This window comes from Gymnoscopelus braueri (genome assembly GCF_963280865.1).
Source record: "Gymnoscopelus braueri genome assembly, chromosome: 11".
In the NCBI taxonomy this organism is placed as follows: Eukaryota; Metazoa; Chordata; class Actinopteri; order Myctophiformes; family Myctophidae; genus Gymnoscopelus; species Gymnoscopelus braueri.
Window position 1 is genome coordinate 13,873,923 of NC_137613.1, and position 27,445 is coordinate 13,901,367.

The following is a 27,445-nucleotide window of genomic DNA, read 5'->3' on the forward strand; positions in this document are numbered from 1 at the left end:
GCATAGTTTTACTGAGGTTACGTTTAGGAATACGGTTAAGTTTAGGCATAGTTTTACTGAGGTTACGTTTAGGAATACGGTTAAGTTTAGGCATAGTTTTACTGAGGTTAGGTTTAGGAATACGGTTAAGTTTAGGCATAGTTTTACTGAGGTTAGGTTTAGGAACACCTGGTGGCGACCGTTCCGAGGTTGCCGGATTTGACCCGGGGCGAGCGTGTTTTGGGGCGATCGTTCTTGTATTCTACACAGGCAGATTGACCCCTTTGCATCGAACCAAACACAGAGCAGCTCTTTTCGGTTACAGTGTAAACACTGCTTTTCCACTGGTGTTCTGCAGCCCGACAGTAATGATATACTAGTTATGGGGTATTGGAGAGATAAGTGTCATTCACCTTTGCGAGGTACTTTCGCTGGGGCTGACACTTTTAGCCCCATGCTGAAGTACTTTCCTGTTTCAGGTTTCGGGTTCCTGTTTTTTCATGGTCAGACTACTGCTTGGCCTTACATCTACAACTTCATTTAACCCCTGCACATTTTGCTACGGTCGGGTGGCTCAGGGTAGATAGAGGACAGAGTACAGCAACTTGAAATGGGCCTGGTGGTCTACAAGATACGCTACACCAGTGGTTCTCAAACTTTTTCATGTCAAGGACCCCCAAAATGATTTGGCCGCGGACCCCCCCCATCTCAAAATGTTTTGTTCCAGGGACCCCCAGAAGCAAAGATTTGAGTTACAAATGTTCGCTTAAAAAAATATATATTCAAAGATTTGCACAGATTAAAGGAGTAGTTCACCCAAAAAAGTACTTATTTTCTATCAATTGTACACCCCATGAAGCCTTGAATCCATGGATTTATTTTTGTTTTTGTGGCATTCCTAAGCCAATAATTTGATTCCCGTCTCCTACCGGCTAATGTATCCGGTAGGAGACACAAAGTAGATTATTTGTGTCTCCTACCGGATACACACCCAGTCATCAAATTATTGGCTTAGGAATGCCACAAAAACAAAAATAAATCCATGAATTCAAGGCTTCATGGGGTGTGCAATTGATAGAAACTAAGTTATTTTTTGGGTGAACTCCTCCTTTAATATTTTTTTCTTCAAAAATAGCAGCTCATAGCGCAGCACTCGGTGCCGTGCTATGAGCTTGTATAACTGCTATTTTTGAATAGCCAACGTATAAAATATGGATAAAGTGGTAAAAATTATTGTGACGCTTTATTAACTCATTTTGATGGGGACCCCCTGGTACCCCCCCCCCCCCCCCCCAAGGACCCCTGGGGGTCCCCGGACCACACTTTGAGAACCAATGCGCTACAACACAAAAGGCACCCATGTACGTACCTGTCAAAATACTTCACAAACGTCAATGACGTCCACAATCACAACACCAGCTCTACTAAACACGTTCAACCCAGATTTAAACAAGGCGTTAAATTCTCCTGCTATGCCACAGAAATGTGGAACGCCCTAGCAACAGTCGTAAAGGAGTGCAAATGCCTACTCTCCTTCAAAACCGCTCTAAAAGAGCACTTACAGGTGGCTGCAATTCAAAACTTGCCCCTGTAAAAAGCAAAGCCTAACCCCCCCTACACACAGTGTTGCCAGATTCTGTGAGAGAAACAAGCAACCAGGTCTAGGAAAACCAGCCCAAAAGAAGCGACTATGGGCCACATGTGCACTTTAACATGTACATGAGCTATTTGAAAATAGCTGATCTACAAGCTCACAACGCGTCGCAATGCGACGCGTTGTGAGCTTGTAGATCGGCTATTTTCAAAAAAAATCTTGCGGGGAAATTATAATAAGCAGATCTGGCAACCTTGCCTACGCACACACACACACACTGTTTACTGTACATGCTTTTGTTTTGGATTTCTAACAGTTTTTATGATGTTTTGCATAGTATTGTATATTTGTCTGTCATTAAATGTTTCGATGAAATGAGTACCAAGGACCCCCAATGGAAACAAGCCATAGGCTTTTTGGGGTTTAAAATCCTCTAAGCAGACCTTGTATTGAACTGTACTTTCCAGCAAAACTGCTAATAAAGTATTCAATCAATCATTCAATCAATCAATCAATTCAAAGCCACAGTGTGTCAGTGCTGAAGCTTTAATAGCTGTTGTCTTGTCTAAAGATGAGCCAGCACCTATGTGTGTGTGGTGTGTGTGGTGTGTGTGTGTGTGTGTGTGTGTGTGTGTGTGTGTGTGTGTGTGTGTGTGTGTGTGTGTGTGTGTGTGTGTGTGTGTGGTGTGTGTGTGTGTGTGTGTGTGTGTGTGTGCGTGCGTGCGTGCGTGCGTGCGTGCGTGCGTGCGTGCGTGCGTGCGTGCGTGCGTGCGTGCGTGCGTGCGTGCGTGCGTGCGTGCGTGCGTGCGTGCGTGCGTGCGTGCGTGCGTGTGTGCGTGAGTGTGTGTGTGTTTCCCAGAGAAGCCAGCTGCTTCTGAGAGACTAAATAAGGAGTAATTATGCAAGCGTATATTCTCCTACAGCAGAGCAGTGTTCCTGTGCCGTTTGAAAGCAATTAAGCAAGCTTGAGACACACGCACACGCACACACACACACACACACACACACACACACACACACACACACACACACACACACACAGTATGTGCAATCTACATCTATCTGTCACTTTTGTAAGGAGTGAAAACACAGCCACAATATTACAGTCTTTTTCACATTCATATACTGTATATATATATATATACACTGTACGATACTGTATATATCGTCGATTTCGGGTGGAAACCTTGTATGTCCAAAACAGTTTCCTTTTTATTATTATTTAACCCATTAAGATTTTTCAAAAATAGCAGATCTACAAGCTCATAGCGCGGCACTCGGTGCCGTGCTATGAGCTTGTAGATCTGCTATTTTTGAATAGCCAAAGAAATCTAAAGTGACACAGATGCGTTCCAGGTCTTAATGGGTTAAAAACACATTTTAAAATAGTGAAAATAGCCGATACGTACAAGCTCACAACGTGTCATATTGCGACGCATTGTGAGCTTGTAGATCTGCTATTTTCACTACTTTTGTGCGACACATTTAGGCAAAAAACTTGAAATATGGAGATACAAGGTTTCTGCCCGACAGCAAACGATACATTATATACTGTATAAATAAGGTTATGTAAGGACATGTAAGGCAATTAATTTACGGTAAGTGACAGTTCTAAAATGATACGTTTGTGTCACAGCGCCTGTAGAAACACTAAGTCCTTTCCTTTCTTCTTTTCTAACAGACCAGTGTTGTTCTGTCACCAAACTGGCACAACAGTTGACAAAATGTCAAAATCATGATGTCTCAACTCGTAGCAGCAGATTTCCTCTTCTGTCTGTTGGTTGCATCCACTTAACAGTATCTTAACAGTAACAGTAAGAATCTTCTCCCTGCCAGGTTTCTGTGATCTGTTTTTGCCCAATAATCAGGTACACATTTGTCTTAACTATTTGTTTTTCTTCTATTCTGCGAACTACAGTACATATATCGTAACACACTGTACTTTGCTGGTATAGTTTACTGGCGTAACGTAAAACAGCCGTTAGGTTAATAGGTCTAATATGTGAACCAACCAATGCCTGTTTGTTTTGGTGAGAAGATGTTAGCTTATGCCATAGGTACAGTAGACAGACAGACAGACAGACAGACAGACAGACAGACAGACAGACAGACAGACAGACAGACAGACAGACAGACAGACAGACAGACAGACAGACAGACAGACAGATTTGACAAGTTAGGAAAAAAGGTTTTGAGCTTGTAGATCTGCTACTTTTGATACTTTTGTGTGACGCTGTAGTATGATCAAGTAGGGCGTTAATTTACGAATAAACACAAAAAGTATGGCGATAGAAGAGGTTTCTGCCCGATAGCAACGATATATACAGCAACATCTAAAATGATACAGATGCCGTCCCAGATTGGAGGGGATATTAAGGGGCCTCCTTCTAACAGGCCACGCCCCCCTCGCCGACCAAAAGTACCACAATTCACACTCCAGTCAAATTATCAAGATGAAGCTGCTTTCTACACAGCATGTTAACAAAAAACGGCCCCTTGGTTCAAATGTCCATTCTGACCGGAACCAGAAAAAGCACATAAATTGTTGCCTCTTGAAAGCAACACACTCTGCCCTGAGCGTACGTAGAAATCACAACAACCCTCTCTGTCATCATCACACGCACAAACATCCCCAATCTGAGGGACACACCCTTTCCTGTCCAGTGCACTGCCGATAAGCTGCTCCCACAGGGAACAGTGACACTGACGCACACACACACACGCATGGGGGACGCATACGCACACATATATACGCATGGGGCAGCCGGTGGCCTTGTTGCCGGAAGGTTCCCAGTTCGATTCCCCCGGACCGGCAGGAAAAATGGGGAAGTGAATGGCCACCACTACCCCCCCCAACACCGCTGAGGTGCCCTTGAGCAAGGCACTGAACCCTCAACTGCTCAGTGGCCAACAGCACAAGGACTGTGGTTGTCCTGGTCAGCTCCCAGGTTTTATTTAATTTTTTTTGGCTTCTTCTGCCTTTATTAATAGGTATACAGTAGACTGACAGGAAATGGGGAGAGAGATGGGGGGGGGGTGACAGCAGCAAAGGTCGTCGGGATCGGGACTCGAACCCGCAACACGCTGTCAGGCTGGATTACCAGCCTAGATGCCCAGATGGCTACGCCAGCCGCCCGGGCCCAACTCCCAGGTTTTAACGAGTGAGTGACTGTGTGTGTGTGTGTGTGTGTGTGTGTGTGTGTGTGTGTGTGTCTGTGTGTCTGTGTGTCTGTGTGTCTGTGTGTGTGTGTGTGTGTGTGTGTGTGTGTGTGTGTGTGTGTGTGTGTGTGTGTGTGTGTGTGTGTGTGTGTGTGGTGTGTGTGTGGTGTGTGTATGTGTGTATGTGTATATGTGCAGGGCTTAATGCAACGTGTTGTGATTTTGTAGATCTGCTATTTTTTTTACATTTCCACCTGTAATGACATATATAACAAAAATATAGGCACGAGGGTTTCAAGTGGTTGACACATCACCTTTATTATTTCTAATCGAAATAGCAGATCTACAAGCTCAAAGTGCATCTCATCGCAGTGTCACACCACAGTGTGAGGCACTGTGGTGTGACAAAGTAGGGAATTACTTTACAAAGCAAAATAAAGTTTAAAATATGGAGATTAAAGGTTCCTGCCCCACTGCAACGATATGTAATAGCTGTGCAATAGCTCATTTACTTGCACCGTGACAAGATTCACACATATAGTTTCTGTGGTGAAGAGTCTAGACTATTGTAGCTTCCTCCTGCAACACTCTGTCTCTCCTTACCAACAGCTTTTCATCTCATCTGGTTCTCTCTCTCTCCTCCTGTTCTCCACCTCCTTCACTCTCCCTCTCTCTCTCCCGTGAGAAACGCCCACGCGGCACAACACCAGAGGGAGCTCCACTTGATCTCATTCCCCCCCAGATTCGGCACAAACGTGGGGATGAATTCATTCTACTATTATGCCACCAAAATCGCCTTCAAAACCGCCATAAAAGAGCACCTGTCTGCAATTTACAACTGGACCTAGACAAGTCTTCTAGCTCGTTGGTTCTCAAAGTGGGGTCTGGGGACCCCCAGGGGTCCTTGGGGGAGTTCCAGGGGGTCCCCAGCTAAATGATAGTTAGGAACCAAATTAACCCTTATGGGTCTGCAACTCTCAGAGTTAAATTAACATTGATTTTATCATATCAATTGGGGTCCCAGATATAGAAATGCCATAAAATGGGGGTCCGTAGCCTAATGCATGTCAAACTGGGGGTCCTTGAAATAAAAATGGCTGAGAATCACTGCTAGAGCCGTAAAAATCTTCTCTTATGGGGGTCCCTGGCATATCTTTTCAAATGGGGGTCCGCGGGCTAATAAGTGTCAATTTGGGGGTCCTTGACATGAAAAAGTTTGAGAACCACTGTTCTAGCTTGCCAAAAGAAAATACGCCCCCCCCCCCCACTGTTTATTGGTAAACATGCTTTTATTACTCCTAGTATTGATGATTTCTTGTATAGTATTGTATGTCTTTATATGTCTTGATGAATTGAATACATCAACAATGGCTCTCAGGGCTTTTTGTGTTTGTCCTTTTAGCATTATTGTATAACTGTACCTCTGTACTTTTTTGCAAACTGTTAAAGGGATAGTTCACCCAAAAAATTACTGTATCGATTAGTCACCCCATGGAGACTTGAATTCATGGATATATATATATATATTTTTTTTTGTCACATTCCTAAGCCAATAATTTGATGACCAGCGGACCGGTAGGCAGCGGTTCCGGTAGGAGACACAGAGGACACTTTTTGCGTCTTCTACCGGAACCGCTGCCGGTCATCAAATATATTGGCTTAGGAATGCGACAAGAACAAAAAAATATCCATGAATTCAAGTCTCCATGGGGTGACTATCGATAGAAAAAAGTCATTTTGGGGGTGAACTATCCCTTTAATTATTCAATCAATCAATCAATCAATCGCTGTCTGTCTCTGTCTGTCTGTCTGTCTTTGTCTGTCTCTGTCTGTCTTTGTCTGTCTCTCTCTCTTGGCTAGCAGGAAGTCCTCACAGGATACAGTGTGTGAGGTGCAGGGGAGTGATAGGACAATGGGAAGCAAGTTGTCACTGAGCTCTATGCAACACACACACACACACACACACACACACACACACACACACACACACACACACACACACACACACACACACACACACACACACACACACACACACACACACACACACACACACACACACACACACACACACACACACACACACACACACACACACACACACACACACACACACACACACACACGCAAGCTTGGATAGAACGAGAGAGAAAAGACATAGGGAGGAGGGTGTGTGGAGAGAGAACAAGAGAGCGAATGAGAGACAGACAGACAGAGAGAGAGACAGACAAGGAAAGAGGAAAATGGCTGCAACGAGGTAGAAAGAGGGATGAGGGTGTGTGTGGGGGAGGAGGGGGGTGGAGGGGGGGGGGTCAATGGAAAAGTCAGGTGTCTCTGGCAGAGGGACATCCTGTTTCCCTGTGACATCACCACATCCTTCTCCAGATAGCAGTGGTGTGGAAGAAAAAAAAGTAGAGAAAGTAGGAAGAAAAGTAGCAATACCACAATATGAAAATACTCTTACTTAATACTTAAATACTTACAAGTGAATGGACTGTATACAAACTTTTACTTGAGTAAAAAAAAAAAGTACAAAAGTATTGGTATCAATACAGTAGGCTACTTGCAGTACCAAGGTAAAAGTACTCAAGACGGGGAGACGTCATTAGAAGAACTCGTCAAAGCATTGAGGTAGGGGGTTGCCAAACGGGTAATCGATTATTGTATTCAATTATCTTTTTATTTATTATTAATTAATTGAATCAATTAGTTCTATTAATTAACTGTTGCACTCATAACAGAAGAAGAAAAAGAAGCCAGGCTTAGCATTTCATACTGATATGACTTCAGCTCTGATGTTGCTGAATGTCTCTAAGCCTGGCTTCTTTTTTTTTATGTGTGTCTGGTGAAATCAGTTATTCTCAACATTTGTCATTTCAAGGACCCCCCCCCCCCAGTTTCATAGAAATATTGTACAGCCGGGTATGCCTGGCACAAAGTAATTTTCAGATGGACATTGGGGGGTAAAATATATATTAATTTGGGGGGGTCCTTGACATGAAAAAGTTTGAGAATCAGTGGTCTAAAATAATTGTGTCAGGTGGTATTTGATGGAGCTCTCTGGACCTCTGCTCTGATTATGGAGAGAGGGTAGCCCCCCCCCCCCTTCCCACCGTCCAACCCCCCACCACCCCAAAGTAACCCCGCCCCTTTCCTTCCTGCGCAGCCCCGAGGCTAAAGACAGGAAGTGACCTCGTAAAAGTATAAAAAGGAAGTGATGAAGCCCGGCCTTGGATTGGGCCAAGCCAAAGCCCCCCCCCCCCTCCCTCTCTGTCTCTCAGAATTCCGCGACAACTCTTTCCTCCTTCTTCTTCTCCTCACATACTGTACATACATACACACATTGGCCCGTACGCCATTGATCTCTGGTAAAAAAAATATATATATTTGGGATTGGATGTACTGTAGCTAGACCATTGGTTCTCAAAGTGGGGTCTGGGGACCCCCAGGGGTCCTTGGGGGGGGGGTGTACCAGGGGGTCCCCAGCTAAATTAGTTACAAATAGTTACTAAATTAGCGTCACAATCATTTTAACCACTTTAGCCATTATTATGTTATACTTTGGCTATTCGAAAATAGCAGATATACAAGCTCATAGCTTGTAGATCTGCTATTTCCTAAAACTCCACAAGACATAGAGACTTGTTGAGAAAACATTTTCTCTAAAGGCCTGCCTTTTCCCTCGCTGTGGCTTCCTGTTGGGACTTTGCTATTATAATGCTCCAAATTAACAATGGAATAATGTCGTTGCTGTCGGGCAGAAATCTCCCATCTCCAAATGTATACTTTTTACGTTTGTTTGTTTAGTTTTTTTCATAAATTATTGCCCCACTTCATCGAGACACAAGAGTGTCGCACAAAAGCAATGAAAATGGTTTCACTGTTTTATTTAATTTCTTTCAAATAATAAAAAAGGAATAGTGTTTTTTTGGACATACAAGGTTTCCACTTGACAGCGACGATATGTTATTTATTGTATATCGTTGCTGGTCGGGCAGAAACCTCTTATCTCCATATTTTTTACTTTTTGTGATTTTCCATGAATGAACGCCCTTCTTGATCACACTACAGCGTCACGTAAAAGCATCAAAAGTACCAGATCTACAAGCTCGAAACGTGGTGCGAATCAACGCGTTTTGAGCTTGTAGATCTGCTACTTTTGATACTTTTGTTTTGATACTTTTGAATCCTGAAAAGTAACAGTTTTGAACATATGGAGGTAATGTTTCCACCCGACAGAGACGATACATGTAGCCAGCTCTGAGACAGGTGCAACCTAGTGGCAGTAGGTTCTCAAACTTTTTTAGCTTCAAGGACCCCCCAATTTACCCCGGCATTAGGCCACTGTATGGCCCCCCATAACTCTCAGAGTTACTGACTAACAAGTGCCAATTTGGTCTACGAGTCATTTAGCTGAGGACCCCCCGAAACCCCCTGGAAGTGGAACCCCCCTCAAGGATCCCTGGTTTCAGAACCATTGACCTAGCGGTTCTGCCCCCCCACCCCACCAAAACCAGCCATCACCACAAACCAGTGGTGGAAAGTAACTAAGTACATTTACTTAAGTACTGTACTTAAGTACAATTTTGAGGTATTTGTACTTTACTTGAGTATTTCCAATTTCCAATACTTTTACTTCTACTCCACTACATCTCAGAGGCAAATATTGTACTTTTACTCCACTAGAATTATTTAGTTACTAGTTACTTTTCAGATATAAATTATGATATTATGAAACATATATTAACCACTTTAGCCCTATTTTATACATAGGCTATTTGAAAATAGCCGATCTACAAGCTCACAACGCGTCGCATCGTTGAGCTTGTAGATTTGCTATTTTCAAACATTTTAGTACTTTTACTTTTGGTACTTTAAGTACATTTTGATGGCAATACGTTTGTACTTTTACTCAAGTAAATTTAGAATTCCGGACTTTTACTTGTAACAGAGTACTTCTACATTGCACTATTGATACTTCTACTTAAGTAAAACATTTGAGTACTTTTTCCACCACTGCCACAAACCCAGATCTGAGTTTAGTTTATAGATTTTATAGTTCAAAACGAACCAAACTCTTAACACAAAGCACTCAATTTACTGTTCAACAAGTGGGCCTATAAGCATACTATTTAGGTCTATGGGGAACAGAAAGAAAACGGTAATGGACTCTGACTTTTTCTGAGCGGCAACATGCTCAGAAACATATCTATTTATCACGCTGACATTCTATTTATTGTCTAACATGTAAAGAATGGAAGTATCGCTGTGTCTATTATCTGACGCAGTAAAACTCTCACGCAACAAACAAAACTTCCCTTTATTTGACACACAGAGAGAGAGTGTAACTCCAAAGTTGCCCAACAGTCATTTGCGGTCAAAATAATGTAACACAACTTCCAATATTGCATAAATATAACCGGCCTGACCCCTGTTAGTAGCCACTTAAACCCTGTATATGTCGTTGTTGTCGGGCAGAAACCTCTTATCTCCATATTCGAACAGTTTGTGTTTTTTTGTAAATTAACATCCAACTTGATCATACTACTTGATCACACAAAAGCATCAAAAGTAGCAGATCTAAAAGCTCCAAACGCGGCGCGAAGCGACGCGTTTTGAGCTTGTAGATCTGCTACTTTTGATGCTTTTGAATTTGAATCCTGAAAAGTAACAGTTTTGGACATATGAGGTTTCCACCCGACAGAGACCATATATTCTGAAGTTGACAGTTGACTTCTGAAGTTGACTGAAGTTGACAGTTGACACTGGGGTGTCCCCCAGGGCTTTATACTAGGCCCGCTAGTATTTCCCTTTACACCACTAGATCTCTTTGCCCGAAAAAAAAGCTCACAACAACGCCTCACAACGCTATGATGCAATGTGAGCTTTGTATATCTGCATACCAGACTAGAGGGTACAAATGATTAAAGACGGTGGGTGGGGTGGGGTGGGATGAATGGGTGACATTTTAGTAGTAGAAAAAATCATGAATTTCACCTTTCACACAAAAGGAAACTATAGCCAGATCTACGCTGTTACACAGAATACTACAGTAGGTTAAAGGAGTAGTTCGCACAAAAAAATACTTATTTTATATCAATTACACACCCCATGAAGCCTTGAATTCATTTTTTTGTTTTTGAGCCAATAATTTGATGACCGGGTGGCTGGTCAGTAGTTTGAGTCTCCTACCGGAGACTTAGTATGCCGGTCATCAAATTATTGGCTTAGGAAAGCGACAAAAACTAAAAGAGGGCTTCATGGGGTGTGTAATTGATAGAAAATACGTCATTTTTTGGGTGAACTACTCCTTTAAGTAATGCCAATTATTTACAATACCTCCATTCATCCAACACTGATAGCTACTTCCCCTATAATACCCTTTACTGACACTATAAGAACAATAAAACAATAATAAAACAAACCTAACAGTCGAGTAACTTATCATGGACACAAAATATTATTTTCTCAATAAATGTATGGATAACTTCCAACATCAGAAAAGTGTCTTCTGATCACTTTTCAGAACAATAAACCAGAGCAATAAAATAAAATGAAATAAAAAGTGAAATAAAGTTTTGGTTAAGAGGAGGAAGCTGAACATAATTTCTTACCAGAGAGTGAATTAATATTTAGGAACCAAATGGACCCCTAACAGGGTCTGTAAACTGTGAAACTCTCATGGTTATTATTATGGGGGTCCTGGAAATTTACCAGGGGTCCTTGAGGAGGAGGTTCCAGGGGGGTCCCCAGCAAAATGTGTTAATACAGCATCACAATCATTTTAAACGCTTTATCCATAATACTTTGGCTATTCAAAAGTAGCAGATCTACAAGCTCAAGCTGTAGATCTGCAATTATTCTTTTTTGCTTTCAAGAGTTTTTTGAAAAACTCTTGAAAGTGTTTGAAAAGTTTTGAACAAGCTTTACATTTTTTAACACAAATCTTCTCTTCTGAAGGAAAGTATATCCATATAACTTGGCTGTTCAAAAAATAGCAGATCTACAAGCTCACAGCGAGTCACTTCGTGCCGCGCTGCCAGCTTGTATATCTGCTATTTTTTAAACATTTTTGAAAAACTCTTGAAAGTGTTTGAAAAGTTTTGAGTAGTCTTTAAAAAAAAATAACACAAATCTTCTCTTCTGGGGTGGGGGGGGGGTCCCTGGCACAAAACATTTTCAGATATGGGGGGGGGCGGGGGGGGGGGGTCCTTGACATCATGACACGAAAAAGTTTGAGAACCGACTTAAAATAATTAGGAAGCGGACATAACTGATCTTTATGGTAAAGATTCTTACCAGAGAGTGAATCAGGTGAAGAGAGAGGGTCTCCTCCGGGTCGCTCTTGGCGGGCTGGAGGTGTAGGATCTCCGGCAGTGAGTGGGACAGTCAGTGGGACGGTCCGGTGGATGAACGGACGGAGGGGCGGAGGGGCGGAGGGGCGCACGGACGGACGGAGGGAGCGAGAGAGACAGACAGCCGGGCGCTGCAGTGCGCGCAGAGCAGCGTGGACGCGCAGAGCACCGTGAACGCGCGCTCTGTCCGGAAGGGTTGGATAAATGACATGAGTCCCGCTGGAGCGCGCGTCCAGGGCCACCGACTCTCTGCATAGGGTAGTTCTATTGTCTCTCTCACAAGACACAAGGGTCACTTATGTCAGCTAGCCTCGCGAGAGTCGCGATACCCAGGCTTTTTGTCAGCCTAATAATAATCCAATAGCAACCAGCTGCGGTCTTGCAGACGAGACTAATAATCGCCATGTGCTAGCCTTGAATCAATATTTGAGTCATACTCGATCAAATACATCTATGATATTGATCTAGCCTTAGATTAAGAGTAAGACTCTCGTAGATGTATTTTTTTTTTAATCGATTCTGACATTTTCAATCTACGACAGTTTTAAAGACCCCCCCCAGTGTCCACTGGATTGTCACCTCCAAAGCCCGTAGTTCTCCAAACATGTACGAATGCAAAACATAAGGTGCTTACCCTTGTGCACGAAATGTTAACTCTCCCTACGGTGTAATTGTGCAATGTATTAGTGTATATTATCCAATAAATAAGTGTTTTAATCTCGTCTGTCTTTCCCCCCCTAGCTTACTTCCTGGATGCGCTACGTCACTACCGCCCATTGGGAATTTCCGACAGAATCTGCCACGGACGGGATTAAAACACTTATTTATTGGACAAATATGGATTATTACATTGCACAACTACACCGTAGGGCAAGTTAACATTTGGGGCACAAGGGTAAGCACCTTGTATTTTGCATTTGTACATGTTTGGAGAACTACGGGCTTTGGAGGTGACGATTCAGTGGAAACTGAGGGGGTGGTCGCTAAGACTGTCGGTAGATTGAAAATGTCAGAATCGATCAAATACATCTACGAGTCTTAAAGGGACACTTCACCCCCAAAAAAAACTTTGTTTCAATGGATTAGTCACCCACTCACCCCATGGAGACTTGAATTCATGGATATTTTTTTAGTTTTTTTGTCTCATTCCTAAAACAATAATTTGATGACCGGCAGCGGTTCCGGTAGGAGACACGAGTCTCCGTTGTGTCTCCTACCGGAACCGCTGCCTACCGGTCCGCTGGTCATAAAATTATTGTCTTAGGAATGAGACAAAAACTAAAAAATATCCATGAATTCAAGTCTCCATGGGGTGACTAATCCCTTGAAACAAAGTTTTTTTTGGGTGAAGTGTCCCTTTAATATAAGGCTAGCCATGTGCCAATTTTAAACGTAGCCTACACTGTCTGTAATGATGATGATGATGATGATAATAAGAATGGCCTAATAATAATAATGGGCTAATAAATAGCCTATTCAACATAGCACTTAATTTAAAAACAAGTTTAAAAACAATTTCATTATGCTTTGTTATTGGAGGTAGTAGACTAAGGCCTACTAGCCTACTTCCTTAAAATGTATGTGTGGCATGTGAATAAAGATAACAGTTTATAATGTGTGTGACAGTGACAAGTTATAACCAAACCTGTAAATCAGCACTTTGTCACCAGCAAGAGGATAGCCTATTATCTACTACACCTACACTTAACTGTGTGACTGGAAGTGAGTTCACTGTACATAATTGACGTTCATCACCATCAAAAGTATAGCAGGCCTATTATTCAAAGTGAAACTATTTGAACTGTTTATTTGGCCGGTATAAAACAGACAAAGTGCTGCAACAAGGCTGGTGTATTTCTCGGGGATTTCCTGCCCTGGTATTATAACACCTCTCCACCCACGGGATTAACGAATAGCTGCAAAAGAAAAAGAGACCTCGGTGAGTGAATAAGTGCACAAAAGCGTGTGAAAGCCACAGGAAGGTGTTATCAAATGAAATGGTGCGATATCCGTTGTATAACACTCACAATACGTAGGCCCTATGTCTTCAGTCACTTGTGTAAATTGAAATAAATAAAATAAACACCGATTTGTACGTATTAATTCATTTTTCTAACCCTACATTTATTACAGAATGCTCAATGAATATTCGAGACTAGAATACCACCGTAAGTCATGTGTGTTCAGTGAGAACAGAGAGCATTTCCCTGCCGTTGTGTTGTGGGCCTCGTCTAATGCCAATGAGTCGGTCTCTGTCTCCATCTGGTGGACACTCTATGTCACTGATTTTCAAACCTTTTAATTTCAAGGCTCCCAGACAGTGTTAATATGCTTAATTAGGCCAGCGGTTCTCACAAGTGGGGTCCCCCCCCCCTGACCCCGTGGGGGGGGGGGGGGCGGGTAGTATCATCACAATCATTTTTAACCACTTAATCCATTTATACATTGGCTATTCAAAGATAGCAGATCTACAAGCTCACAGCTCGTCACTTTATAAAAAAAAAAAAAAAAAAAATGTTGGGAAGATTTTGAAATACATATCAATTTGGGGGTCCTTGACATGAAAAAGTTTGAGAACCCCTGCTTTAGGCCACTGACCCCCATAACTGAGAGTACCTCTCTCTCTATCTCTATCTCTCTCATGCAACTCATATTTTTGAGCTGGAGATATTTTTAGAGACATTTGAAATGGAAATATAAAATGTAAGTATAGTTCTTCAAGGAGCATTCTATTGGATCAAAATGCAGGGGCACATGTATGGCTACATGACATGTCATCTACTGGATATCAATGGAAACAACTAAACAATTAAACAGTTTCAAACAAACACATGAAATTCCATCTTGATTTTTGATAACAAAATAGTTTTTTTTTATTGCATACAAAAATACCAGTTTTTTCCTCATCTCAGTTCAGGAGTCTGCGATGAGTTTCAGCTTCTGCTACAGATAAAGAGAAACATGGAGGCCAACGCCAGGCATTGTGAACAGAAATGATACGATCAAGAGTCCAATTCAACCAGGACAACAACGACAACAACAATAACAAAATACTGATAGGAAAAACTGTTATGGGATGAACAACACAGGTAATCGCCTCTGTCGGGTAGAAACCTTATATGTTCCAAAACTGTTATACTTTTTCAGGATTCAAATTCAAAAGTAGCAAAAGTAGCAGATCGACAAGCTCAGTATGATCAAGTAGGGCGTTCATTTACGAAAAAACACAAAAAGTTAGAATATGGAGATGAGGTTTCTGCCCCACAGCAACGTAATGCTAGGCCAGGGGCTTCATTTGGGCAATTGCCGCCCTCCTTAACAATCGCAGTGTACGTCAAATTCACCTGTAATATCGTTGCTATCGGGTAGGAACCTCTTATCTCCATACTTTTGTGTTTTTTCGTAAATTAACGCCCTATACTTGATCATACTACAGCAAAAGTAGCAGATCCACAAGCTCGAAACGCGGCTCGTCGATCTGCTAGTCCTGATATTTTTGAATCCTGAAAATAAACAGTTTCGGACATATGAGGTTTCCACCCGACAGAGACGGTATTTTCTCCACCTCTGACATGTTTTTTTTTGCAGATACAGATTTTTTTTACTACATCTCAATCCCCATCGTGATATGTAACACACAAACATTATATAGAACTCGTGTTTTCCTGTCTGGAACCATACATTCATTAAACACTGTCTTTCAACCTAGTTGTCTATGGTCATGTTAGCCTGGAATCCAGACTGATCTCGCTCCGTTAAGCAGACTTATTCATTTTTTCACTTCGCTTGTCAGTCTGGCACGTCATGGCTGATTGGATAGTTCTCAACGAATCTAGGTTAAGAATGGAAGTGGCTCGAATTTTACATTGGAAGGCTCTGATCGTATCCACAGACCATTAGAAGGTTCAAGTCCCGCCCTCAGACCAATCAGAATCCTCTGCGCCTGGGGGTCCAAGAACCCACCCCTTTTGTCCGAGGAAGCTTCCCAGACTGAGAAGCAAAGTAAAAAAATTAAAAAGCCATCTGAACGGAACATATCAGTCTGGATTCCAGGCTATGGGTATGTCATCATAGGTGAACATTTACAAACATTTTCATTTTTCTTTTTTAATTCCCCTCAACAATAGCGGAAAATAGCCGATCTACAAGCTCGCGTTGTGAGCTCATAGATCACTCGTAGATCAGCTATTTTCCGCTATTTTTTTTAAATTACTTCAAAAAAAGTGCTTGCTTGTTTTTTTTTCTTTCTGAAATGACGTCCTCTGTGCCAGGCCAAACTCCATCCACCTCCATACAGTACCTGACCTGGTGCCCCCCCGATATGCATCTCCCTGAAGCTCAAGTGGAGCCAGAGGAAATGGGGGAGAGGAGGAGGTCTTAACTTTGACTATGTTCAGTGCAAAACAGTAACGAGAAGGGGGTTGGCTTTTTTCTTTCTTTCTTTCTTTCTATCTTTTTTTAAATACCCCTCCCAACCCAAATAAAATAAAAAATAAAAATCACACATATACAACATTGATTATCCTTTGACATTTTAGGACATTCAGAACAGAAACATTCACTATAGTGTGCGTATGTACCGTGTGTGTGCATGTGTGTGTGTGTGTATGTGTGCGTGCGTGTGTATTTATGTAGTGTCATGCCTTACGCACTGGTGCAAAACAGCTGGCTCAGGAACAGCATTTAAATATATGTGTGTGTGTGTGTGTGTGTGTGTGTGTGTGTGTGTGTGTGTGTGTGTGTGTGTGTGTGTGTGTGTGTGTGTGTGTGTGTGTGTGTGTGTGTGTGTCATCTCATGTAATGTGTGATGGCTCTCAGGGTGTAGAGGAGGGCAGCCTGCAGTCGGGCTTCCAGGACGATGATGTTGGCGTGGATCTGTGGAGATAAGAGGACACAACAAGTCAGGATGGTGGAGCCGGGTCGGGTGACATTCAATGGTAGGATTAAAGTGTTGAGAGTGGGTCTCCCATGACAGCATCATCTTCGGGAGACATGAGATCAATTTTCACAGTTTACGCTGCCCGACAACACTCAACTCTATATCGCTGTGTCCTGATGACACAAGCCCTATTGATTGCCCTCCATAAAAGTGTATTTCAGACCTTAATGCTTGGATGGCTGAGAGTATTTCTTTCATCTGAACCAGCACATAACAGAGGCACAGAGCGAGAAATTGACCTCTAAAACTGAAGTCACTGACACTCAGAATTACAGACCAAACCACTTAAAACATATTGCCAGAGTGCATCCGTTTCTCTTTCAGGTCAATACAACGAGACAGTGCATAGCATAGTGAATACTCTCCTTTCTGGTCAAATGAGAAAACCCATAAATCAACTACAACTTGTACAAATTCAGCCGGCCGTGTGTTGACCAGGACCAGAAGGAAAGCACATTATTTATAGCCATTTTAAACTGGCTACGTGGTTGGCTTTAGAAAATACATTTTAAGATGTTTTATTGGTCAACAAATCACTTAATGGTCTCACTCCCGATTATATCCGACATGGTTTTAAGGCAGATAACCACTAGATCCTTCAGGTACACTGGGAATTTGCTCCAAGGGTCTAAGACCCCCACGTGCGAAGTCTGTGGAATGGCCTGTCGGGAGAACGTGATGGAGAACCTGATGGACCTTTTCAGCTTGGCTTTTATCAAGGATTGTTTGGTTCGACTTGCACTTTTACAATTTTTTATTCTATTATTGTGCTGCATTGTATTTAGTTATAGTCATTTACTTGTTTTGTCTTAACTTTGTTCTTTTTTGACCCACTTTAATTTCCACTATTTGTGCTTAGACTCTGCAGTTCAACATTATGCACTGCCTCGCCACAAACGTCAAGAGTCTGATCACCACGCGTCACTTCACCGCGATTCATGATTTTTAGCGCCAAAAAAACAACAACAAGAATTAAATGTCTTCCTGTGGGGGTCCGTACCTTCTCTGAATGTCTGAAGTGCCTCCAGAAGCTGTGGGTTGTAATGGATACTAGGTTGTTGATATGTACTAGGATGTTAATGGATACTAGGTTGTGTGGGTGTGTGCTAGGTGGTAATGGATACTAGGTTGTGTGGGTGTGTGCTAGGTTGTACCGGTCTGTCAGACGTCCTTCCTATGGAGTCTGTACTGGCCTGTTCACTGGAGTCCACCGACACTACTGAGTCTTCACACACACACACACACACACACACACACACACACACACACACACACACACACACACACACACACACACACACACACACACACACACACACACACACACACACACACACACACACACACACACACACACACACACACACACACACACACACACACACACACACACACACACACACACACACACACACACACACGATGCTCTTTATACAGAGTGACTTACAGTAAACAAGGTAAACACATACATAATAATAATAGTTATTACCTTTCATGACATCAAATGAATCCCAAAGTGCTTTACATTAAAAAACATATCAAAACAAAAATAACAGTATTAAACACTGTATTAAACACAGTATTAAACACAGTATTAAACACTGTATTAAACACTGTATTAAACACTGTATTAAACACTGTATTAAGAACAGTATTAAACACTGTATTAAACACTGTATTAAACACTGTATTAAACACTGTATTAAACACTGTATTAAGAACCGTATTAAACACTGTATTAAACACTGTATTAAACACTGTATTAAACACTGTATTAAACACTGTATTAAACACTGTATTAAACACTGTATTAAACACTGTATTAAACACTGTATTAAACACTGTATTAAACACAGTATTAAACACTGTATTAAACACTGTATTAAACACTGTATTAAACACTGTATTAAACACTGTATTAAACACAGTATTAAACACAGTATTAAACACTGTATTAAACACAGTATTAAACACAGACAGGTTAGTGTTACCCTACTGATGATGTGAGACAGGTTAGTGTTACCCTACTGATGATGTGAGACAGGTTAGTGTAACCCTACTGACGATGTGAGACAGGTTAGTGTCACCCTACTGACGATGTGAGACAGGTTAGTGTCACCCTACTGACGAGGTGAGACAGGTTAGTGTCACCCTACTGACGAGGTGAGACAGGTTAGTGTCACCCTACTGACGATGTGAGACAGGTTAGTGTCACCCTACTGACGATGTGAGACAGGTTAGTGTCACCCTACTGACGATGTGAGACAGGTTAGTGTCACCCTACTGACGATGTGAGACAGGTTAGTGTCACCCTACTGACGATGTGAGACAGGTTAGTGTCACCCTACTGACGATGTGAGACAGGTTAGTGTCACCCTACTGACGATGTGAGACAGGTTAGTGTCACCCTACTGACGATGTGAGACAGGTTAGTGTCACCCTACTGACGATGTGAGACAGGTTAGTGTCACCCTACTGACGATGTGAGACAGGTTAGTGTCACCCTACTGACGATGTGAGACAGGTTAGTGTCACCCTACTGACGATGTGAGACAGGTTAGTGTCACCCTACTGACGATGTGAGACAGGTTAGTGTCACCCTACTGACGATGTGAGACAGGTTAGTGTCACCCTACTGACGATGTGAGACAGGTTAGTGTCACCCTACTGACGATGTGAGACAGGTTAGTGTCACCCTACTGACGATGTGAGACAGGTTAGTGTCACCCTACTGACGATGTGAGACAGGTTAGTGTCACCCTACTGACGATGTGAGACAGGTTAGTGTCACCCTACTGACGATGTGAGACAGGTTAGTGTCACCCTACTGACGATGTGAGACAGGTTAGTGTCACCCTACTGATGATGTGAGACAGGTTAGTGTCACCCTACTGATGATGTGAGACAGGTTAGTGTCACCCTACTGATGATGTGAGACAGGTTAGTTTAACACTACTGATGATGATGTGAGACAGGTTAGTTTAACACTACTGATGATGATGTGAGACAGGTTAGTGTCATCCTACTGATGATGTGAGACAGGTTAGTTTAACACTACTGATGATGATGTGAGACAGGTTAGTGTCATCCTACTGATGATGTGAGACAGGTTAGTGTCACCCTACTGATGATGTGAGACAGGTTAGTGTCACCCTACTGATGATGTGAGACAGGTTAGTGTCACCCTACTGATGATGTGAGACAGGTTAGTGTCACCCTACTGATGATGTGAGACAGGTAAGTGTCACCCTACTGATGATGTGAGACAGGTTAGTGTCACCCTACTGATGATGTGAGACAGGTTAGTGTCACCCTAATGATGATGTGAGACAGGTTAGTGTCACCCTACTGATGATGTGAGACAGGTTAGTGTCACCCTAATGATGATGTGAGACAGGTTAGTGTCACCCTACTGATGATGTGAGACAGGTTAGTGTCACCCTACTGATGATGTGAGACAGGTTAGTGTCACCCTACTGATGATGTGAGACAGGTTAGTGTCACCCTACTGATGATGTGAGACAGGTTAGTGTCACCCTACTGATGATGTGAGACAGGTTAGTGTCACCCTACTGATGATGTGAGACAGGTAAGTGTCACCCTACTGATGATGTGAGACAGGTAAGTGTCACCCTACTGATGATGCGAGACAGGTAAGTGTCACCCTACTGATGATGTGAGACAGGTAAGTGTCACCCTAATGATGATGTGAGACAGGTTAGTGTCACCCTAATGATGATGTGAGACAGGTTAGTGTCACCCTACTGATGATGTGAGACAGGTTAGTGTCACCCTACTGATGATGTGAGACAGGTTAGTGTCACCCTACTGATGATGTGAGACAGGTTAGTGTCACCCTACTGATGATGTGAGACAGGTTAGTGTCACCCTAATGATGATGTGAGACAGGTTAGTGTCACCCTAATGATGATGTGAGACAGGTTAGTGTCACCCTACTGATGATGTGAGACAGGTTAGTGTCACCCTACTGATGATGTGAGACAGGTTAGTGTCACCCTACTGATGATGTGAGACAGGTTAGTGTCACCCTACTGATGATGTGAGACAGGTTAGTGTCACCCTACTGATGATGTGAGACAGGTTAGTGTCACCCTACTGATGATGTGAGACAGGTTAGTGTCACCCTACTGATGATGTGAGACAGTTTAGTGTCACCCTACTGATGATGTGAGACAGGTTAGTGTCACCCTACTGATGATGTGAGACAGGTTAGTGTCACCCTACTGATGATGTGAGACAGGTTAGTTTCACCCTACTGATGATGTGAGACAGGTTAGTTTCACCCTACTGATGATGTGAGACAGGTTAGTTTAACCCTACTGATGATGTGAGACAGGTTAGTTTCAGGCTCCGTTAGCCACGCCCCAGGCTCCGTTAGCCACGCCCCAGCCATTCTGGTTACAACAAACACACAGTCATTTAGCAGACGCTTTTATCCAAAGAGACTTACAATAAGTGTATTCAACATAGGTAGGGAACTAAACTACTAATTACCAGAAGTCTTAAGTGCCTTTTCTGCAAAAACAAGCAACCAAGAGTATACCTAGCGCTAAGGTAAAAGTGCATTATATCAGCTACCTATTTCCTTAAACAGATGAGACAAAATAGCTAAATCAAATGAGCAGGAGCTAAAACAAATAATTGTATCGACTAAACAAGATCCAATAAAACAAGCGTTCGTACAACTAGTTAACAACGAGTAGTAGGCCAGGCAAAGAGGAAGGGAAGTGTTTCCTGGAGAGGTGGGTTTTCAGCCTGCGGCGAAAGATGGGCAGTGACTCTGCTGTTAATTATTATAATGAATTAAATTTATAATTATCTTCTGTGCTACATTAACCACTTAAAGGAGCACTTCACCCATTTTTTACTTAAAGAGCTGGTGCCATGTTTTTGCACTTTTTCTGTTTTTTATGTGTCTAAGAGGTTGATAGAACTTCATTAAGCCCCCTGGTGGTGTTTTTATGGTGTTTTATGTCTCCTCTGACTATTTGGAGTTTCTTCCTGGAGGCTGAAACCTTGAGGGTCAAACGTGCCAATAGAGAAACAGGCCTTTAGTGACATAGTAAAAACATACCCTCCCCCTCATTATCATAACACAACAGGTGTGGGCATGAGGAGGAGGAGGGACTAGGACAGGTGGGTGGTGCTAAGGTGGTGGAGGAGGTGCTAAGGTGAGAACCAGGTATACTTAATGAACTGGAGGCGTGTCCACATAAAAACATAATTTTTACAATTTCTGTACACTTTTTTGAAAAAAATCTTCCTCCTAGTAAAACCATAATACCTGATGATTATGTTTTGGGGGGGGGGGATCACGGCACCCTGTCTTTAATCTTCATATAATTGATTCAATTGGACCAATTATATGAAGATAAGATATAATATTATAATGAGCATTAATGAGGACCAATCATATGAAGATAAGATATAATATAATATTGAATTAATATATTGAATAAAAATGTAATACAATAATTCATGATTATAATTATAATAATTAAAATGAGGTGATTTTAAGATGGTTACCGCGGCGACAGACGTGGAGTCCTGGAGGCGGGACAGAGGAGACTGCATCACAACGCTGTCTGTCTCTGGCTCCGCCCACTGCTTCTTCCTCTTGGGGATTTTAAACGCCATCTTATTAACGATAAAGACATTATATGTTAATAACATTGTCTGTATGATCAATATATTATACATTAATAACATCTTATGTACGATAAAGACATTATGCAAGCCCTTCAGAGTGATTATCCACCTCCGCTCCTCGTCGGTGGATAATCACCCTGTCGGGCTTTATTTTTCAATAATGACCACCTCCCCATACATTATCCCGCTTATTACACGGCTACTTAATACATAAATAGATAAATTGACCCAACGGTAACAACAAAACAAAGTATTTCCTTGCTTACGACAGTGAAAGTATTCCATAAGGTACCCGGAAGACTCGCCCCAAAACACGCTCGCCCCCATTCTATATACCGCCGGATTACCCTATAATACCCATAGACTGTATAAGAGAGATGGACAAAGCCACGCCCCCAGACTCTACAGACCGTAAAAGCCTATTCTTCAACGATTTGAAATCCGCCATCTTTAATAAATACCAAAAAGCAAACCGGAAATCAATCGCCAAATGAATGCTATTGGTTGGGGTAGCTTGTCAATCAAGAGCGGGGGCGGGGAATGAACGCTATTGGTTGTGTAGCTTGTCAATCAAATCATCCCGCCCCTCCTAGAGCATAGCCTACTTTATCGTCAATGTTGAAATAAATGGGACGATCGTTTACCAGAACGCACATCATGGTGATCGAAAGAAGACTTTAACACATTAATACCTGGAACGCATCTGTGTCACTTTAGATTTATTTGGCTATTCAAAAATAGCAGATCTACAAGCTCGTAGCGCGGCACCGAGTGCCGCGCTACGAGCTTGCAGATCTGCTATTTTTGAAAAATCGCGAAAAAATATTTTAATTTTTTTTTTCAAAAAACTGTTAGGATTTAGATTTTTTTTAAAGAATCGCCTCAGGTCTTAATGGGTTAAACTAGCGACTGGAAGCATATAGTATTTATGACAATGTTTATTAACACATCGGGTGCCAAACACGGTCTGAACCGTGTTTTCAGTCTTTTTGGGTTTTTTTTCTCGTTTTTGTTTCCACACGGGAGGGTCTGGAGCAGCTCAGGACAGATGGATCACCGTGCCAAAAAACATGGCTCCCCATCCGCCTCCCCATCCGCTCTATCTCCTTCTCTAAAACCCCTATAACTCAGATTGTTTTTACGCTGGGGAAAACGACTCATTTTGTATGCACGATCGCTCCGCCATTGTTACTCGCGTGAGAGATGTTATCGTTCCAGGCGTTAGCCAGGACCATCGTGCAAAATGAACGCATGCTTTGTTTCACATGGATTTCTCGTCTTGGGAGTCTACAGCTTAAACAGCGCCGCGCAGCTTAACGGTGAGATTTCTGGCACCGAACGTTATCTGTTATTATGAAATTCTGGCACCCCATGTGTTAGGTAAGAAAATCAAGTCTAACGTTCGGCAAAAACCCATCAACTTGAATGGAGAAAAAAAAAATCTGACACCAGCAGGGGTAAAACAGCGAACCTACAGGCCATTCATATGAACTGTCACTTCCTATATAGACTCAATTTCAAAGCAGGAAGCTGGGCCGTTGGTAATACCGCCGGATTTACCCCGGCCGGGGCGACTGTGTTTTGGGGCGAGTGTTTTGGTATTCTTGCGTTGTTGCGCCAGGATAAACAAGGAAGTGTAGAGGATCAAATAGAATCACTTTTCGGTTATTGCATCATCTATTTCTCACTTCAAATGTTTTATAAAACATTGTTGAGAACAACGTTTAGCTGTAGATGACATGGTGTGTGTGTGTGTGTGTGTGTGTGTGTGTGTGTGTGTGTGTGTGTGTGTGTGTGTGTGTGTGTGTGTGTGTGTGTGTGTATGGCTGTCATCTCAGTCACACAAAGGTATCAAACATAACAGATCTATAAGCTCACAACGTGTGGACACGGTGTGAGCTTATAGATCTGCTATTTTTACACATTTCCAAAATGTTTAAAGTGAAGATGAATTTAAAGGCAGAGTACGTGATTTACTTTGTTTAAAATAAGAGTTAAATAGATCTATATTGTGACACACACACACACACACACACACACACACACACACACACACACACACACACACACACACACACACACACACACACACACACAATTCAAAGGGCTTTATTGGCATGAGAAAACATACGTTTACATTGCCAAAGCAGAAAGCATAATACAACAATACAGCAATACAATCAAAACAAAAAATATGTACATTTGAAAGTCAGAATCTTCAATAGATCAATTTCTATGTACCAAGATCACTGGGTGTAGTTATAGTGCCGGAATATACCCAATGATTAGTCTTTAGGGTGGTTGTGTTCCGTTTGATATCCTTTTCCTATCACAGCAACTCACGAATCTTGCTGCTGTGTTTGCACATTGTTGTACTTCGCCCAGCAGATATGGGAGTTTTTTGTCATTGGTCATGTTTTCAAAATCTCCGTGTGTGGTTGTAATCTGTGGGAAGTATGTGTCTCTGATGTCTTGGTACAATGGACAGACGGTTAGGAAGTGTAGCTCGGTTTCCACTTCATTTTGTGTGCAGTGGGTGCATAGTCTGTCTTCTCTCGGGATACAGGTCTGCCTGTGACGACCTTTCTCGATCGCAAGACTGTGCTCACTGAGTCTGTACCTAGTTAAGATTTTTCTTTGTTTTGGGTCAGTCACGGTGCTCAGGTATTCTGCCACTGCGTATTCTCTGTTTAGGGCCAGATAGCATTCTAGTTTACTCTGCTTTTGTGTTGCTTCTTTCCAGTGTGTCAGGTAGTTTTCCTTTTGCTGTTTTATAATTTGGTTTAGTCCAATGGGTTTTCTATCTCGTGGCACACACACACACACGTACGTAACAAACACAAACAGACCTGCACGTCGTAGCTAGCCTGGAGACTTCCACTGGTTTCCGGTTCCGGTGACAGTTTGAACAATGTTTTTATAAAGCTCTTAATTCATCTGAACAACACACACACACACACATATACACACACATTAACACACAAACACACACACATAAACACCGACATGACAACACTTCCGTACGTAGCGTCATCCGTGACGTCAGCACGTTGTCTATACGTAGGTGTTTACCAGCCTGGTTTCTATTTGCTGTTCAGCGTCCACATCCGGTCAGGAAGAGTCCCGCCCTACTGTATCCGGTCATATCCATATAAAGACGCACACACGCGCGCGCACACACACACACACACACACACACACACACACACACACACACACACACAAACATGAGGACCACTTCACCCATTTTCAACCTTCAATCTTCATATAATTGTAATGCTCATTATAATATTATATTATATTATACCTTCATATAATTGGTCCTCACTAATGCTCATTATACACTGAAAAAAATGAGAAGTTGGCCTATGGGATATAATTGAACTGATTATATGTGCTCAACATAAACAATTCATGTTTGACCAAAAAACCTGATTACATTGTGTTGAGATAACATTAAGCTTGACATCATCATTATGTTAATGTTATATTAATAACATATATAATAATATTATATATATAACATTAACATCATCCTCTGAAAGTGATTCAATCACATTGCCTTGAAACGTTTCAATTGCACCGGAAGACCAGAGGGGGGCGCTATTAAGCTAATAAGCGCGCGGACGGAAGTTCGCTTTTCCCTCTTCTTTCATCCACTTGTTGATGGAAGCATCCCCTCAGGCACACACTAAGAATATAAACCCTTAATCCATCCATCTAAACGTTATAAGGTTTACATTTCATATCAGTAGGCCTAATGTGTTTGTTATCGTACAAAAGACGTACTTGGTAGGGAATGTCAACACTTAACAGCAACGCTGTTTGCATTAACATTAGCAGCAGCATTAGCGCTAGGTTAGCTAGTCCCTGCAGCTAGCGCTACTAGCCTGTGTCATATTATTAGTAAAACCTTGATTCTGTCCATCACACAGCGGTGTTGCTTCCCAACATGTCGCCAGGTGTGCATCGATATAACCCGTTGAAACGGGTGGGTCTAAGTACCCGTATCATCCATATTGTTCAATAAAAAGCATTTTAATCTGATCGGCGGCCATTTTCTCAGAGTTATAATGTATCAGAGACTGCTATACACCTCCCAACCGGTAGGGTCACGTCATTGAAAGCATTTTATGGAAATTGAGAAAATGGCCACCGGTTGGATTAAAAAGCTTTTTATCGAACAATACGGAAGATACGGGTACTTAGACACATGCGTTTTAATGTATTACATCCGTGGCCGTGGGGTCATCACTTTATATTTTAAATGTGAACGTATATGTAGATGTACGGGTTGTAATGGAGACATGTGTCGCGCTAGCTAGACTATTAATAGTTGTGCACTTGAAGTGCAGTCTCAGCAACTTATTGATGCACCAGAGGGTGAAAATAAAGGCACATCTAGTCTACATTATACTCTTAGTAGAAACACATTGTTTAGCCCTGTGGTTCTCAACCTGTGGGTCGGGACCCCCAGGGGGGTCCCCACATGATGTTGGGGGGTCCCCAGATGATAGTGAAGTGACAATTTAAGGACTTTTAAACCTTTTTAATACCTAAAAAGAAAGTAAAAACATAAGTAATGAATGAACTAGTATAAAACATTGGCCAAATTGTCAAATAATATAAGAAAGAGACAAACATTGTGAAAATAGCAGCTCACAACGCTTGTAGATCTGCTATTTTCACAATATTTATCTGTGGAACGGAGTCAAACAAAATGGGGCGTCCCCAGGTTCAAATATGATT

At 42.1% G+C, this 27,445-nt stretch overlaps 1 protein-coding gene and 1 long non-coding RNA gene across 3 annotated transcripts in view; both read right to left on the minus strand.

Annotated features, from left to right (window-relative positions):
* Window positions 1–12,245, minus strand: part of yrk (Yes-related kinase) — a 49,405-nt gene extending 37,160 nt beyond the window's left edge. The window contains exon 1 of one of the 2 annotated variants that reach the window (XM_080443339.1): window positions 12,032–12,245. The gene's annotated coding sequence lies outside the window, so the exon portion shown is untranslated. The remainder of the gene's footprint in view (window positions 1–12,031) is intronic. The other variant, XM_080443338.1, reaches the window with a different exon arrangement.
* A 2,703-nt stretch (window positions 12,246–14,948) lies between these two features.
* LOC308096079 lies at window positions 14,949–25,679 on the minus strand. Its single transcript, XR_013934105.1, has 4 exons — window positions 25,546–25,679; window positions 22,574–22,684; window positions 18,027–18,251; window positions 14,949–16,962 (listed from the first exon to the last, which is right to left on the minus strand). It is a non-coding gene; the product is annotated as an uncharacterized lncRNA (long non-coding RNA).
* Between the last annotated feature and the right edge of the window lie 1,766 nt (window positions 25,680–27,445).